Source organism: Myotis brandtii, unplaced genomic scaffold (genome assembly GCF_000412655.1).
Source record: "Myotis brandtii unplaced genomic scaffold, ASM41265v1 scaffold214, whole genome shotgun sequence".
Lineage (NCBI taxonomy): Eukaryota > Metazoa > Chordata > Mammalia > Chiroptera > Vespertilionidae > Myotis > Myotis brandtii.
In genome coordinates, this window is record NW_005357999.1 from 604,014 (window position 1) to 618,674 (window position 14,661).

A 14,661-nucleotide genomic window follows, 5' to 3' on the forward strand; every position below is an offset into this window, starting at 1 on the left:
TCCAGTTTAAGAACCCGTTCCAAGACTCGAATCAAAAAGTTTGCCCACCCCTGTGCTAGGATGATCCCTGACAAAACCAGAGACAGTGGGGAAGACTCAAAAGTCAGAGCCACTGAGATGGTGAGAAGCATCCAGCTGCAGGGGAGCAGTAGATTCTGTTTGGAAGGAGGGCCGTTCCTGCACCATAGCAGAGAGCAGAAGGAGAAGATTTCTAAATGTGCTCTAGGAAGGCCAGGCTGCCCACCTTTGAGAACCACTGGCTTGTTATCCATTCACCAATCAGCACTTATAATAGTTGACTCCTACTAGGCCATAAGTGCTTAAAGGACAGGGATTATGTACTTTGAGTATCCAAACTGTGGCTCACAGAGCTTCTTCTACAACAGAAACTGAGAGCTGAATGAATTTTAATATCCCAATATGGTGTAGTAGAAAAAGCACTGGATTTATAGCATTAAAGTGATCTCCTCTTTGCGTGGCTGATTTCTCATCTGTGAAATGGGAGCCTGATAGCACCTTCACAGGATCTCCACTGTGCCTAACTCAGGCTGTAAGCAAGGCTTCTTCACTTTATTCCTTCTCCCTCTCTTTCCTCCATGTCATTTTACATCCTAAGAATATATAAACAAATACTCTTATCTTGCCAGTAAACTGGAGAGGCTAATGGACCACCCAGGTCTCATTCATATATCAGCCACAGAACCCACTGTACAGGGCACTTTACTGCAAGACGATGCCACAGAATTTCTTTCTCCTGAACTAAATTAGTACGTAAGTGGCTTCTCTTCAGAAAGCTAAATTCATACATCATTGGGTTAGGCAAAGTATAGGTGAGGGTCGTGAGAAAAACATTAGTTCTCATGAGAGGAACTTTTGTTTTATTTATATGAGCCACGGACACTATGGTAGAAACCGACCAGAGTGGGGAGGAAAGCCACACTTCTATGATACATTCCTGTTGGGAAACTCAGTAGCTTAGAATGCATGATGCTCATGAGCAGAAATTGTCTGACTATACTCATCCTAGATGAGGACTTCCTTCTGATACACTCAGTAACCACATCATCTGACCTAGATTGCATCAAGCCAAGCAAAGTGGTCTGGGACACATTTCCCATGACCTGAAGTCTCAGGCTCCTGGAAGAGGTGGAGGGAATGGGCAGGGTGCTGGGGGATGACTGGGGATTGCTGTGCACTCACACAAGTGTCATGGGGAGGTAGAGCTCTGTGTCCCAGGGAACAATTCCCCTGGGAGGCAGTGTTGGGTTCTCTCATATGACATGTATCTGGGAAAAGTACACATACAATAGTCCCCTTAATCATTATCACGTTTCAGAGAGGAAATGATTATTGTCTCCATATTACAAATGAGAAAGATTAAGTTCATAGAAATTAAGTAATTTGCCCAAGTTTATAAACTTGCTAATATGCGGGGACTTAAAAATAGCCTTGCTTATGCTGTCATGCTCTTTCTACATTTCTGTCAATGATAAAAATGGTCCCTAAAGTAAGTAATTTGCCCAAGTTTATAAACTTGCTAATATGTGGGGACTTAAAAACAGCCTTGCTTATGCTGTGTCATGCTCTTTCTACATTCCTGTCAATGATAAAAATGGTCCCTAAAGTAATTCTTATGAAACTTAGGAGTGGATTATAAATTACAAATACAGAACTAAAGATGAAGAAACAGTGTTTTTGCCATAAAATTATTCTGCTAAGATATTCCTAGAATTTAATCAAAGTCCCTCCAAGTTCTACTTTGAAACAAAGTGTCTGTTAAATTCCACGATGTATTGAAGACACCTAGCTTCTAGAAATCATAACTTAGTGTGGCAGAAGCTAAATAAATATTTTCTTCAGTCTGAGAAAATGTTGAAATGATAGGAGAAAATTGAAGCCAGAACTTCTAACAAACTCCTGCAACAACATATTTCCTCTTTGTCAGGAGCCCTAATCTGATAGTTAGGCAACGTGCATCCTATCTCTAAAATAACATTCCAGTTCATCTCTACTTTTCATCCCCTTTAAAAAATTAATTTAACTTCTTACTGTAGTAATCCAATAATAGACTTGTGAGTAGTAAATTCCCCTTTGTCCAAAAATAACATTTTTTACCTTTGCCATTAAATCATAATTCTAAAATGACAATTATTAAAGACATTTTCTCTTTAATTTGTTGATGGGAAGCCTTCTGTTAGTCTAATTTTTGTTCCTTTCAAAATCATCTGTCTTCTCTTTCTGATTGTTGTTAGGATTTTTTCTTTGGTAATTTTACAGTTGTATTTTACAGTGGTATACGCTTAAAAATTTTTTTTTTAATTTGCCTGGGTTTGTGTTTTTCAAGCTTCAATTGATCAAGCTCCGGATTTACGTATTCCTTCAATTCAGGAAAACTACCCATCATAATCTCTTCAAATTTGCCTCTCTCTGACTATACTATTTCCTTTGAGAGTTGTGACGCGACAAATGTTTGATCTTCTCTTTCCCATATCTCTCAGCATCTCAGTTCTTCACCTCTTTGTGAGGTTCTTCCCTGCTTTATTTTCAATTCACTGATCTCTGCCATTTAAACTGTCTCTTGAGGGCTTAATTTCAATGACTATGATTTTCATTTCTGGTACTATCAATACCTGTCTATTTTTAATGGTCAGTTTTCAACATATCTCTACAGTCCTTCCTTTGTTCTTTAATAATGTTTACTGGCTTGTTAATAATCTTGTATAGAAGCTATTTCCCTGAGCCTGGATCGTAAGGAGTATAGGTTGGCTGGGTGTGGAGTGCTGTGCTGTCTGCAGCAAGTCATCATGGGCTGTTAAGGTCAAGGTGAAATACTTTAAGTGGGACCCTATTAAAAAGTTTTGGTAACAGACTGGCAGGAGCAAGTCTGCACTTTATATAAAGTTCTCTGACAATGGCAGGCTTGATGCCTCTGAGAAGGCGCATATCAGATTCTGGGAGGCCCTTATAATGTTCCAGAAAAGACCGATCTCTGGCAGTGACACGGATGCTGGCGTGATGGGGCAGACACAGTACATTTCCCTCAGCTGGACCTTCCTCAAGTAAAAGAAGCCTTGAGCATCCTAATTATCACACTTAAAACATAACTAACTCATCTACACTAATAAAAGAGAAACATGGTAATTACACTTAAAACATAACTAACTCATCATACAACTAAGTTACTTCTCCTATTTCTATAAGTCATACACATTTGCATATGTTTTTTTCTTTGAAATAATTTTACTTTTTTGTGTGTGTTTTCTTTCTACAAAACCATTTTATTTTATTTTATTTTATTTTTTTTTTAAATATATTTTATTGATTTTTTACAGAGAGGAAGGGAGAGGGATAGAAAGTTAGAAACATCGATGATATCTCTACAGTCCTTCCTTTGTTCTTTAATAATGTTTACTGGCTTGTTAATAATCTTGTATAGAAGCTATTTCCCTGAGCCTGGATCGTAAGGAGTATAGGTTGGCTGGGTGTGGAGTGCTGTGCTGTCTGCAGCAAGTCATCATGGGCTGTTAAGGTCAAGGTGAAATACTTTAAGTGGGACCCTATTAAAAAGTTTTGGTAACAGACTGGCAGGAGCAAGTCTGCACTTTATATAAAGTTCTCTGACAATGGCAGGCTTGATGCCTCTGAGAAGGCGCATATCAGATTCTGGGAGGCCCTTATAATGTTCCAGAAAAGACCAATCTCTGGCAGTGACACGGATGCTGGCGTGATGGGGCAGACACAGTACATTTCCCTCAGCTGGACCTTCCTCAAGTAAAAGAAGCCTTGAGCATCCTAATTATTACACTTAAAACATAACTAACTCATCATACAACTAAGTTACTTCTCCTATTTCTATAAGTCATACACATTTGCATATGTTTTTTTCTTTGAAATAATTTTACTTTTTTTGTGTGTTTTCTTTCTACAAAACCATTTTAAAGGCATTTTACTGATCGAACACCTTAGGTTTTACATGAAATTGTTCCAGTAGTTAATAAACGGAGTTTTTTATTCTGGAATTGTGTTTCTGTCTTTTTCTCCACGCAAGATAAAATGTAGGATAAAGTCCAGCCAGTCCTCATTTTGCTTAAAAAAGAAAACAGCCTTTCCCTGGCCTGTGGCAAATGGAGGTTTTGATCCCCACCAGCCACTGGGCAGCATTTACAGTCTGTACATCCTGTGACATTTCCCGGAGCCACTTGCCCACTCAGGCCCCTGGCTGTCTCCATCCTGACCCCAGGCCAGCATCCTGGAGGCATGGGGACGGGGTGATGCTGCTCAGTTTGGTTACTTAGAGGCAGAGGCACAGGCTTCATGGAAGCAAGTGTTGGCCAAGATTAGGCCCAAAATGAACTCTTGTGGGTTGAAGATTCCTGTGCAAGAACAGTCCTTTTTGAGAATTGGGATAATTTGTTTTTTTGGCAAAACACTGTTTCTTTTTTTCGAGGGTGAGAAGAAAAAGTGTGTGGGAAAAGCTTTGGAAATCTCGCAAGACCTCTTAGACATGGGTTCTGTGTTGCACAACACATTTTTGACGAGTTGAGTGTTAATCGATCAAAACCACTTGTTGGCATCAAAATGGGGCAGGGGAAGTGAGTATACTGAATAACTTTAGGCTTGCTGGGAAAATGTAGAAAATGTAAAGTGACCACTAAGAAAATAAAAATATAATCCATATATTCCAATCCAACACACAAAATAAGAAGAGCATATTTTAAAAAAAAAGTTTTAGCTCAACAGAACATCAGGAAAAAAGAAAAAATGGTTCATGGAATATATAAAACTATACGGTTGAAATTAATACAAATATATCATTAATCACAATAAGTAGATATGGATTATACTTAATTTAAAGGCAGAACTCAGCATGTTAGGTAAAATAAAACAGGATCCAAAATGCAACTTACAAGATATGCACCTAAGACTAAAATATGCAGGAAAGTTAAAATTAAAAGGACAGATACATATGTTTTAGGCCAATAATAATCCAGGTGAAGGGCTGGGGACTTGCTGAATCCAGTCATTTGCAAAGGAAGTGTCAGAGCCCAAATAATGAGAGGAAAGAACTGGGTTTGCTGGTTCCTCTTTGCAGGATGTGACTGCAATCTCCTGGGAGGAAAAAAAAATTAGCAGTAAAAAATCAAAAGCAGCTTCAACTTGTCTGTGGAGGGTGGTCCAGAATACAAATCAAAAAAAGGAGAGAGAGAGAGGTTAGTTTTAAACCAGAATGAATTCTCTGCCATTGAAAACTCATCCAAAAAAATTTCCATGACAACTTTTGACTGGCAATGAACTAAAAGCTAGATATACAGAAACGGTTATTTCTTGCCCTCAAATAGCTCTTAAAGTCTCCCTGGGAAAATACATTTATAAGCAGGAAATTACAATATATTGTAATTTTATAGAATTCATGGGGGCAAGGAGAGAACTGTTTATTCTGATGAAACTGGGAAAGTTTCCACAGAATTGTCACTTTTAAAGTGGGCCTCAGAAGATGCTCAGGCACCCCAGGAGGAAAGAAATAGCAAGTGAAAAGACCGGAAGTCATAAAAAAACATTGTCTGTTTTACACTAAAAAGGAGGAAGTGCATGCAAGTTGTAGACGTGTGGCTGGAGGCCTTAGGTCAGGTTGGAATGGTGGCTGCGTGGCATGCTAAAGAGTTACTTGAGCCCCAAATGTAATGCAATGTTTGCTTAAGTAAGGGATTTTGATCTTGACCTTACGACTTTAGTTGTTCAATGGAGACATCTGCTTTATTTTCATGTGAAAAACACCACAGTCTTTGGACACTGATGCCATATTTATAAGGGGACAAGAGCCCTCTGCATCTAACAGAATTTAAACAAGGACACATGATAGAAAGACACAAAGATTTTAAAAAAGCAATAAGGAAAGAAAGTCCGGTTCAGTGGCATCAAGGATAATTTAAATACTCAGCATAAGTCTAAAAGGAGTTCCATAAAAAAGGATAGAATAAATGGTAGCAAAGCAGCAGTATTAGAAAAAAAATTTGACATGAATTAAGAAACATAAAGTCCTTAGTTTTAAAAAAGGATTTTAAATACCAAGAATAGAGATGAATTCACACCCAGAAAGATAAGTATTGTAGCATATAAAGATAAAACAGATAAAGGAAATAAAATCAAATAAAAATAAAATCATAAAGATTTTGAGGCTGATAAAAGAAATTACCTAGAAAGGAATAAAAATTAGACAGTAGTCTGCCCAAAGATGTCTTCCAAGAAGAAAGGAAAAACAGCCATCAGGTTTGGAGTTTATACCCAGCTAAACTATTATTAAAGAGTGGGAGAAAAATAATGGCATTTTCACACTTGTAAAAGTTGTGGAAGTGTACCATCCACAGAGTTCCCTAAAAACACTTCCAGGGAATGTGCCTCTGAAAGAAGAAAAGCAAGAATGGAGATATGGTTCCTGGCTGGTGTGGCTCAGATGGTGGAGTGTCAGACCATGCACCAAGAGGTTGGTCACCTGTTCAATACCTGGTCAGGGCACATGCCTGGGTTTGGGCTCAATTCTCAGTAGGGAATGAGCAGGAGGCAACCAACTGATGTTTCTATCTCTCTCTCCCTCTCCCCTCCCCTCTCTCTATAAAAACATATTTAGCCCTAACGGGTTAGGCTCAGTAGGTAGAGCATCGGCCTACAGACTGAAGGGTCCCAGGTTGATTCTGGTCAAGGGCATGTACCTGGGTTGCGGGCACATCCCCAGTAGGGGGTGTGCAGGAGGCAGCTGATCGATGTTTTTCTCTCATCGATGTTTCTAACTCTCTATCCCTCTCCCTTTCTCTCTGTAAAAAACCCATAAAAATATATTTTTAAAAAACATATTAAAAAAAGAATAGAGATAGGGAATGAAATTTAACAAATAACAGTGATCACATATTTTCTTAAAACTTTTAATATTTTGTGTTTACTATTTTTATTACTTTTGTTGCTTTATTTCATTGTTCATATTAATTTATTATGATTATTACCTCTTAATTGAAAAAGTACTAAATTTAATTTATTTTATTAAATTTTAAAAGGCATAATTAAACTCTAGATAACAATAACAAGATTGGGGAATAGGAGGACAACATGGGTGTAGGTATTTGTAGTGGTAGCTAGGAGAAGAGAGTATATTGAATAACTTTAGGTTTGTTGGGGAAATGTAGAAAATGTAAAGTGACCACTAAGAAAATAAAAATATAATCCATATATTCCAATCCAACACACAAAATAAGAAGAGCATATTTTTTTAAAAGTTTTAGTTCAACAGAACATAAGGAAAAAAGAAAAAAGGGCAAAGAAAAAAATGTTCCATGGAATATATAAAACTATATGGTTGAAATTAATACAAATATATCATTAATCACAATAAGTAGATATGGATTATACTTAATTTAAAGGCAGAACTCAGCATGTTAGGTAAAATAAAACAGGATCCAAAATGCAACTTACAAGATATGCACCTAAGACTAAAATATGCAGGAAAGTTAAAATTAAAAGGACAGATACATATGTTTTAGGCAAATAATAATCCAAAATAAGCTGATATAGCAATATTGATACCAGATTAAGGCAAATTATCTTAATAAGGATAATTAGGAATATATAATAATAAATCATCATGAAGTTATAGTAAGTATAAATGTGTATGTGCCCAAGCAAAAATCCTTAAAATAAGAAACCCTAAATTAGCAAAATTATTTTAAAAATATGGAAAAATCAACAAAGAATTTAACACAATTGTATTAAAAACTGATAGGTCAAACCTACAAATCACTAGTAAGAAGAGCAATTCTTTGAACAGTTACAGGGATGGGTCTCAGAGATCTAGAGATCCTAATGGATCGAGTCTGAAGCATTCTATCTGACAAATATAGAATATGTATGTGTCTTCTCCAAGAATGCTTGGACCTTTTTAATGACATGTCTTTAAGTGAATGTTTCTCAGGGTAGTTTTTCTTCTGAACATGTTTTCTCCTACTTTTTCACTCCAATGTACTCTGTATGACTTATGTCTTCCATGTGTCTCCTGAAGAATCATCAAGCAGTTAGACGGTGTCTGCTGTGGCTGGGATTTGAAGCTGATGTGTCTCCTGGGAGCGTCCCAACTTGACCAATGTCTTCCTCTCCAGCCTTTGAACAGTCATTAGGAGAAGATTTAGTCACACTGATGTGAATTGAAATTAAACTTGTGGCCTTGAGGTACTCATGTTGGTTTCTGGAAGAAAAAGTTTTGTCTGGGACCCTGCCTGTCATGGGAGCAAAATCTCACAAGTCCGACTGCTATCTGTGCACTTTGGAAGCTTCCTGAGATATAGTGCCAGGAATGTAGTAGAATAAACACGAAGATGATGGACATTCACCATTCTGTTTAGTGACGTCACGGCCCCAAGTACATTAGCCTTTTATGGTCTTTTCCCAAAGAGAACTTAATTAAGTTATGACAATGGGACAGGGCTAATGTGTCCTCTGAACCAAGCCCGTTCCTCCAGGCCTCCATTGCAGGGCTGGGATGCATCCGGGTTTTATTTTCTCAGTGACGTAGAAAAATTAATACGCTGCCCTTTGTACGTGACAATGATACTATGTTCTTACTCTCTGCTGGTCATTCATTCTGCCATGATAGGTGGTTTCCACAGAGCCATAACAACAACTTACATCCCCACACTCCTTCACAGTCTGCCAAGCCCTTTCCTAAGCTGGTTTCATCTATTTCCCAAAATCTGATGATGTAGGCAAGAAAGGTATTATTATCTCTATTTGTGGAATTTGAGACCAAGAGAATTAAAAATTACATCCAGAATTTCATATGACTTTATGGAGAGCAAAGGATTAAAACCTCCATTTTATAATTCAAAGTTTATTGGCTCTCATGCTTTTCTTGGCCTTTCACAAAAATTGTAAGCTGGCTTCCTGGGGGAACCGTGCAGTGTGCACTGCTGCCCAGAAACATTATATTCTGCCAGGTGGCTGGACAAAGCCTAAATATACTCAGAGCACACATTTGCCTAAAAACGTGCACTCTAGGGCCAGACCACTTAGGCTCAAATTCTGACTCCAGCACACAATCTAAGCATGTGACTTGGGGCAAGTTTCTTAACCTCTCTGAACTTCAGTTTCTTCAACTATAAAATGGGAGCATGAATTTTACCCAGCTCCTAAAATTGTTGCAGGATTCAATTAGGTCATAACGCACTCAAAGTGCATGGAGTAGTGCCTGACAGGTAAAAAGTGCTTTTTAGGCATTTGCTGCTGTGATGCTGTGATGTGGTTATCGATGTAGTTGTTACTGATGTTGCTGTTTGATTCAAGCAATGAGTTCAGTGTTTAATTGCTGTGACCTAAACACGCCAAACATGTCCTGATAGAGGGTTAGCTTAGACAACGAAAAAGACGTTCTGCGTTGATGGCACTGAGAAGATTGTGTAACAATAAAGGCCGGGTGGGTTTGCATAGATCAAAGCTTTGGACAGGCATACATGCTCTTCACAGAGTTGCCATGTTCCCAGACACTGCAGTCATGGCAATTGTTCTCCTCATTAAGTCTCTTCTCCATCACTATCCCCAGGTCACTAACTCCCCCTTGCCCCATGTGCCTTGGTGAATCCCACCACCACCACTACCTTTTTGGATTTGTAGAAGAGAATGAACTAGAGTACATGAAGTATTGAGAGCCAAATTATGGACGACAGACGTTAACAATCAAGCCACTGGGGCCTGGGCAGGTTTGCCATCCATTCCTTTCCAGTTTGAGAGCAACTGAGCATATTTCCCCAGAAGAGGACAAACAATCAGCAGAATTGCCAAGGGGCAGAGGAAAGGATGAGACCCAGTGGCACTCAACATGGGGCTGATGATCTTGAGGCCTTGGGGGAGGAGAGATGGGAGAAGGGGAGAGGCCAAAGAGCCACAGGCCCTCATGCCTTTACTCATCACTGACCCTGAGTCCAGTTCTGGATGTCCTGGGAGTGTGGGCTCCAGGAGGCAATGCCATCCTTCACTGAATGCTTCGTTTTTGAAGCATCTGTGTACATCCATGGATCAAATCAGAAATTCTTGGCAAATTCAGTCTCCCTCCAGCCCCTTCCACACTAGGAACCTCCCCCACCACACACCTTCTGCCCTGACAACAATCTCTTCCAGGTCCTTAAACATCAAAGAACTCTGCTGAAGTCATGGATTGTCCCCTTTCTCCTTCAGCTGTAGACAAACATGTGCTGATGGCTGGAGAGACAAGCAGAAATGACGGAGCCACCATCGCAGTTACGGGAGCTACGACCTTGAGCATCTGATACTCAGCACAACGGCTAATACTGGTCCACTGTGCGGTGCTAATGAGGAGTAAGGCATGGAGCCCAACATGCAACAGCTATGTCCTCCTTAGAGCAGTGGTCGGCAAACTCATTAGTCAACAGAGCCAAATATCAACAGTACTTCTTCAAAATAGACTCGCCCAGGCTGAAAACCGACTTCTGCGCATGGGCCACGAAGTTTCAATCGCACTGTGTGTGCATGCCCACACATGGTATTTTGTGGAAGAGCCACACTTAAGGGGCCAAAGAGCCGCATGTGGCTCGCAAGCCGCAGTCTGCCGACCACTGTCTTAGAGCTTTAGCTGTGTGACTTTGGGCAAGTGAGTAAAATGCTATATAATAGCATATAGTTATGCAATATATATGGAATAGGAAATAGTCATTGAATTATCCATGCTTCAGTGTGAGCTGATGTTTATAAAGTACATATTTAGCAAATAGTAAGTATTCAGTAAATATTAGCTACCACTCTATTTCTACAGAAGCTTTCTAATGTTCTATGTTTAGGAGGAACAAAATTCAGTGCCGAGTAACATATTCCCACTTGGGATCTTGGTCACTAATCATAATCAGGGCCCCTGAGTTGTGTTGGAAATAACCCAAATGTAGTCATTCACGAGAGCACTAACCTCTCCCCCTCCTTTTCCCCAAAGTGAGTGCAGGTAGGCACAGAGGACCACATTGTCCACGAAGAGGAGTGGGGAGAGACGGCTCTATTTCAGGAAATCCCATCTCTTGCTTTTTTGCAGGTCAAGCAGATCTGTGAGCAAATTCTTCCTGGCTGAGAGCAGGAAACACACTCACAAGCCGGAGACACAGACCTATGAGGTGTGCGACTTCCTGTTCCCCTGAGGAATGCTTCAGAGCACATTCAGCCGTGAGCTTCTAAAATTTCCATTTATTGTCACGCTCCCAAGCTCACTGAGGGATGAAAGGGGTGAGTCAGGGAGCTGGGCTGGGATACCAGCTGGGAGGAGGCTCTCAGGCTCTGCCTCGCGTTCTCAGTCGCTCACAGAGACCACTGACCTTTGTATCCTGACCCTGCCTGTGGGTCAGGACATCTGACTCTTCAAACGCACAGCTCCAAAGCACCCGAAAACCGTAAGGTATGTTGTGTAGGTCAATGACTAAACCATTCAGGGAAAAGGGAGAATGAATGCCTTTTTTTTTTTTTTTATATAAAAATACCTCCTGGTATAGTATCCCGCGCTGATGACTCACCCTGAAGATGTTTCATGAACTCAAGCAGTCTGGTTTGGGCCTGTCTGGAAAATGCAGGCTTAGGCTCCATCTCCAAGCTGCCCTCTCACGTCACGCATAGTGTCTTTGGGCCACTTTCCTCTTTGTCTCACCATGGCTTCCAGGGCCTACTGCATCCTGCTTCCTAACTGTTCCCAACATGTCTGGAGTTTCAGGGTTTTTTTTACTTTTGTTTTTGTTTTACTTTTTAAGTTGGATGAGTGTTTCTGAATTTTTCTGGTTACAAACCACTTTAAAGAGTCTAATAAATTCTATGGACTTCGTATTATTCACCGTCATTCTGAAATGTGGCACACACTATCAGGGGCTCACAAGCCCACTGGATGGCCCCCATCACCTCCCGTGAATGAATCCGTGTGAGAAAGGACAAATGCAGCCCCTGACACCCAACAACTGGCCTGGCAGGGCTTGTGGGAGGTCACAGCTGCTCCTTTATTCTCCTGGTGAACGTCCCACAGGAAGTCAGCGCTACCAACGTCATTCTGAGACCATGATAAAGTGAGACAAGCAAGGTCCCTATGTAACTGACAAATTCCTGCACTTCTCCCTCTTGGCAAATATAAGTGGCTTTGCCTACTGCTTTATCAATTATAGCTCCATCCTTTCTGTAGGCTTCCCTCTCTATAGTTAAGATCTGTTTAGATACTCAAACATAGAATTGACCCCGCTTTCTTTGTATTATTCTTGTAACAGCTTTATTGAGATATAATTCACATACCATACAATTCAACTATTTAAAGTATAGAATTCAGTCGTTTTCGTATATTCAGAGTGGTCTAACCATCGCATCAATTTTAAAACATTTTATCACCTCAAAAAGAAACCCTGTATCCCTTAACTATCCCCTCCAATCTGCTCTTTCCCTAGTTCTAAGCAGCCCCTAGTCCGTTTTCTGCTTCTTTCTTTTTCCTATTCTGGTTATTTCCTCAAGTGAAATAATGGAATGACCTGATGACTCCAGCCCAGCCATTGTGTGACTCTAACCACATGAGCAACCCAGAGCAAGAACCTCTTAGCTAAGCCCGGTTTGTTCCCAGAACTGTGGAGCGATAATGAAAGCAACACGCAGCTGGAACAGCCCTGAAAGAAGGCAGGATCTAATCAACACCTCCTAGCAGGATCCAGAAAGGATGTATGGGTCTGGATCTTGAGGTTGCTTGATCAAGGGAATGAAGGAGTTTGTCTACCTGAAAGCCCTCTCCTGTGATACAAAATTTAATATTGTGGCAAGGCCCTCGGCAGGTCATGCTAACATGCTGAGAGGTTAGTTCTTGGAATCTTGGGTGCACTAACTAGAGTAGAGATGCCAGAACTTTCTGGGTCAAATGGTGGAGAAAGGGATCAAAATGCCCACAGAAGTGCACATACTACAATAGACGTGCTACAAAAGATCAGAAAATCTACCATCTACCTATGTTGCATGGGCAGGAGGGAGAAAGGCCAGGGAATTGCAGGGGGAGCAGGGATCTGTGGGTCTAGCTGACGTCTCTCATCAGTACAGCGGAGAGGCTCTGGGTCAGGGAGCGCCAAAGGAGAGCAGGGCTTGGGGTTGTTATACCCCCAGGCTTACCTATGCTATCAGATGTTGAATGTAGTTTGGCAGGTGCACAAAGCAGGCAGACTCTGTGTGGCTAAAATCACTTGAGCTGTGTACAACACAATTGTATATGTAAAGATTTGACTTGGACATCAGTGGGCTTTTGAGCTAATTGGTCTCAGATTGCTGTGAGGAGTGAACAACCTAGAGACTCACATACCGAGGCATCTTTGGCTCACTTATGAAGCAATTCTGTAGAGTATAACATTGTCCTTTGAGTGGGGCCAAGAGCAGCTCAGGAGTCTTTAACAGACTCACGTTGCAGTGCAAGCAGTCTTTCCATGTGGGCTGTCTGACACCAACGACCCTGTGGCTGCAGTGGTACCTGTGGTGGGGAAGACGTAGGATAGGGTTTCTGGCAACCACTGGTAGGGAATCGCAATGTGCATCCCTAAAGTTCTGAAACAAGGCCTTCTGAAGTGCGAAATTATACACTAGGTGAGAAATAGCGCCTGTTGCTCACATTTCTTAGAGTACTGGACCATAGCACATCCAGTGACCACCATGCAGCCAGAACGTCCATCCTGAGCTGGGTTCTGTTCGCTCTATCAGGCTATATGGGCAGGTGGGCTCATCAACAATCCATTTTAAATTAGACGTGGTATCTACAACATTAGCACAAAGAGGGAGGGTCAGCACAAATAAATCGCATGAGCACGTGACCCAGACCATCATGTCAACCACTGCAGCTCTTGACTAATTGACAGAAGAGGAAGGAAGCCAAGTTTGTTTCACAAATAAGCTGGCTATGAATGTGGGTACAAGCCAGAAATGAACTGTCCTGAGATACAGCTCGACTCAGGTGATGGTCCTAGAAGGCAGTGATAGGTTAAGTCCCCCCAATGGGCAGAGCTTGGGTAGCACCCATGGTCAGTCACATTGTGTATAATGAAAAGTGATCTGAGGGGAGAATATGTACAGACTCACAGGCAACAGTGGATGCCTTGACTGGTGGCCGTGGCCCAGGAAGGAGAAACATTGGAAGATCAGAAATATGATTGTCTGTGGAAGAGACCTGTCAGCAAGCCCACGGAGCAGGCAGCCAGAAAGCAGCCACACTGATGAGCCAGTAAACAACCAAGTAGACTGAATGACCCTAAGAATTGACAACAGCCAACCTCTGTCATTGGCCACCTCATATCTGGTGCAATGGACTCAGGACCAGTGTATACATAGTAGCAGAGGAGGCTGTGCATGGTCCTGCTGCTGGGTTCCCACTCCCCCAGGCTGACTAGCTACTGCGACCATACCTCCATCGGCCGGCAATAGACACCAATGCCCATCACCCATGGCACCATTTCTCAAAGGCACCAACTGCCTACTTGGTAGCAAGTTGATTACTCTAGACCCGTGGTCTGCAAACTGCGGCTCGCGAGCCACATGCAGCTCTTTGGCCCCTTGAGTGTGGCTCTTCCTAAGCCTTAGGAGTACCCTAATTAAGTTAATAACAATGTACCTACCTATATAGTTTAAGTTTAAAAA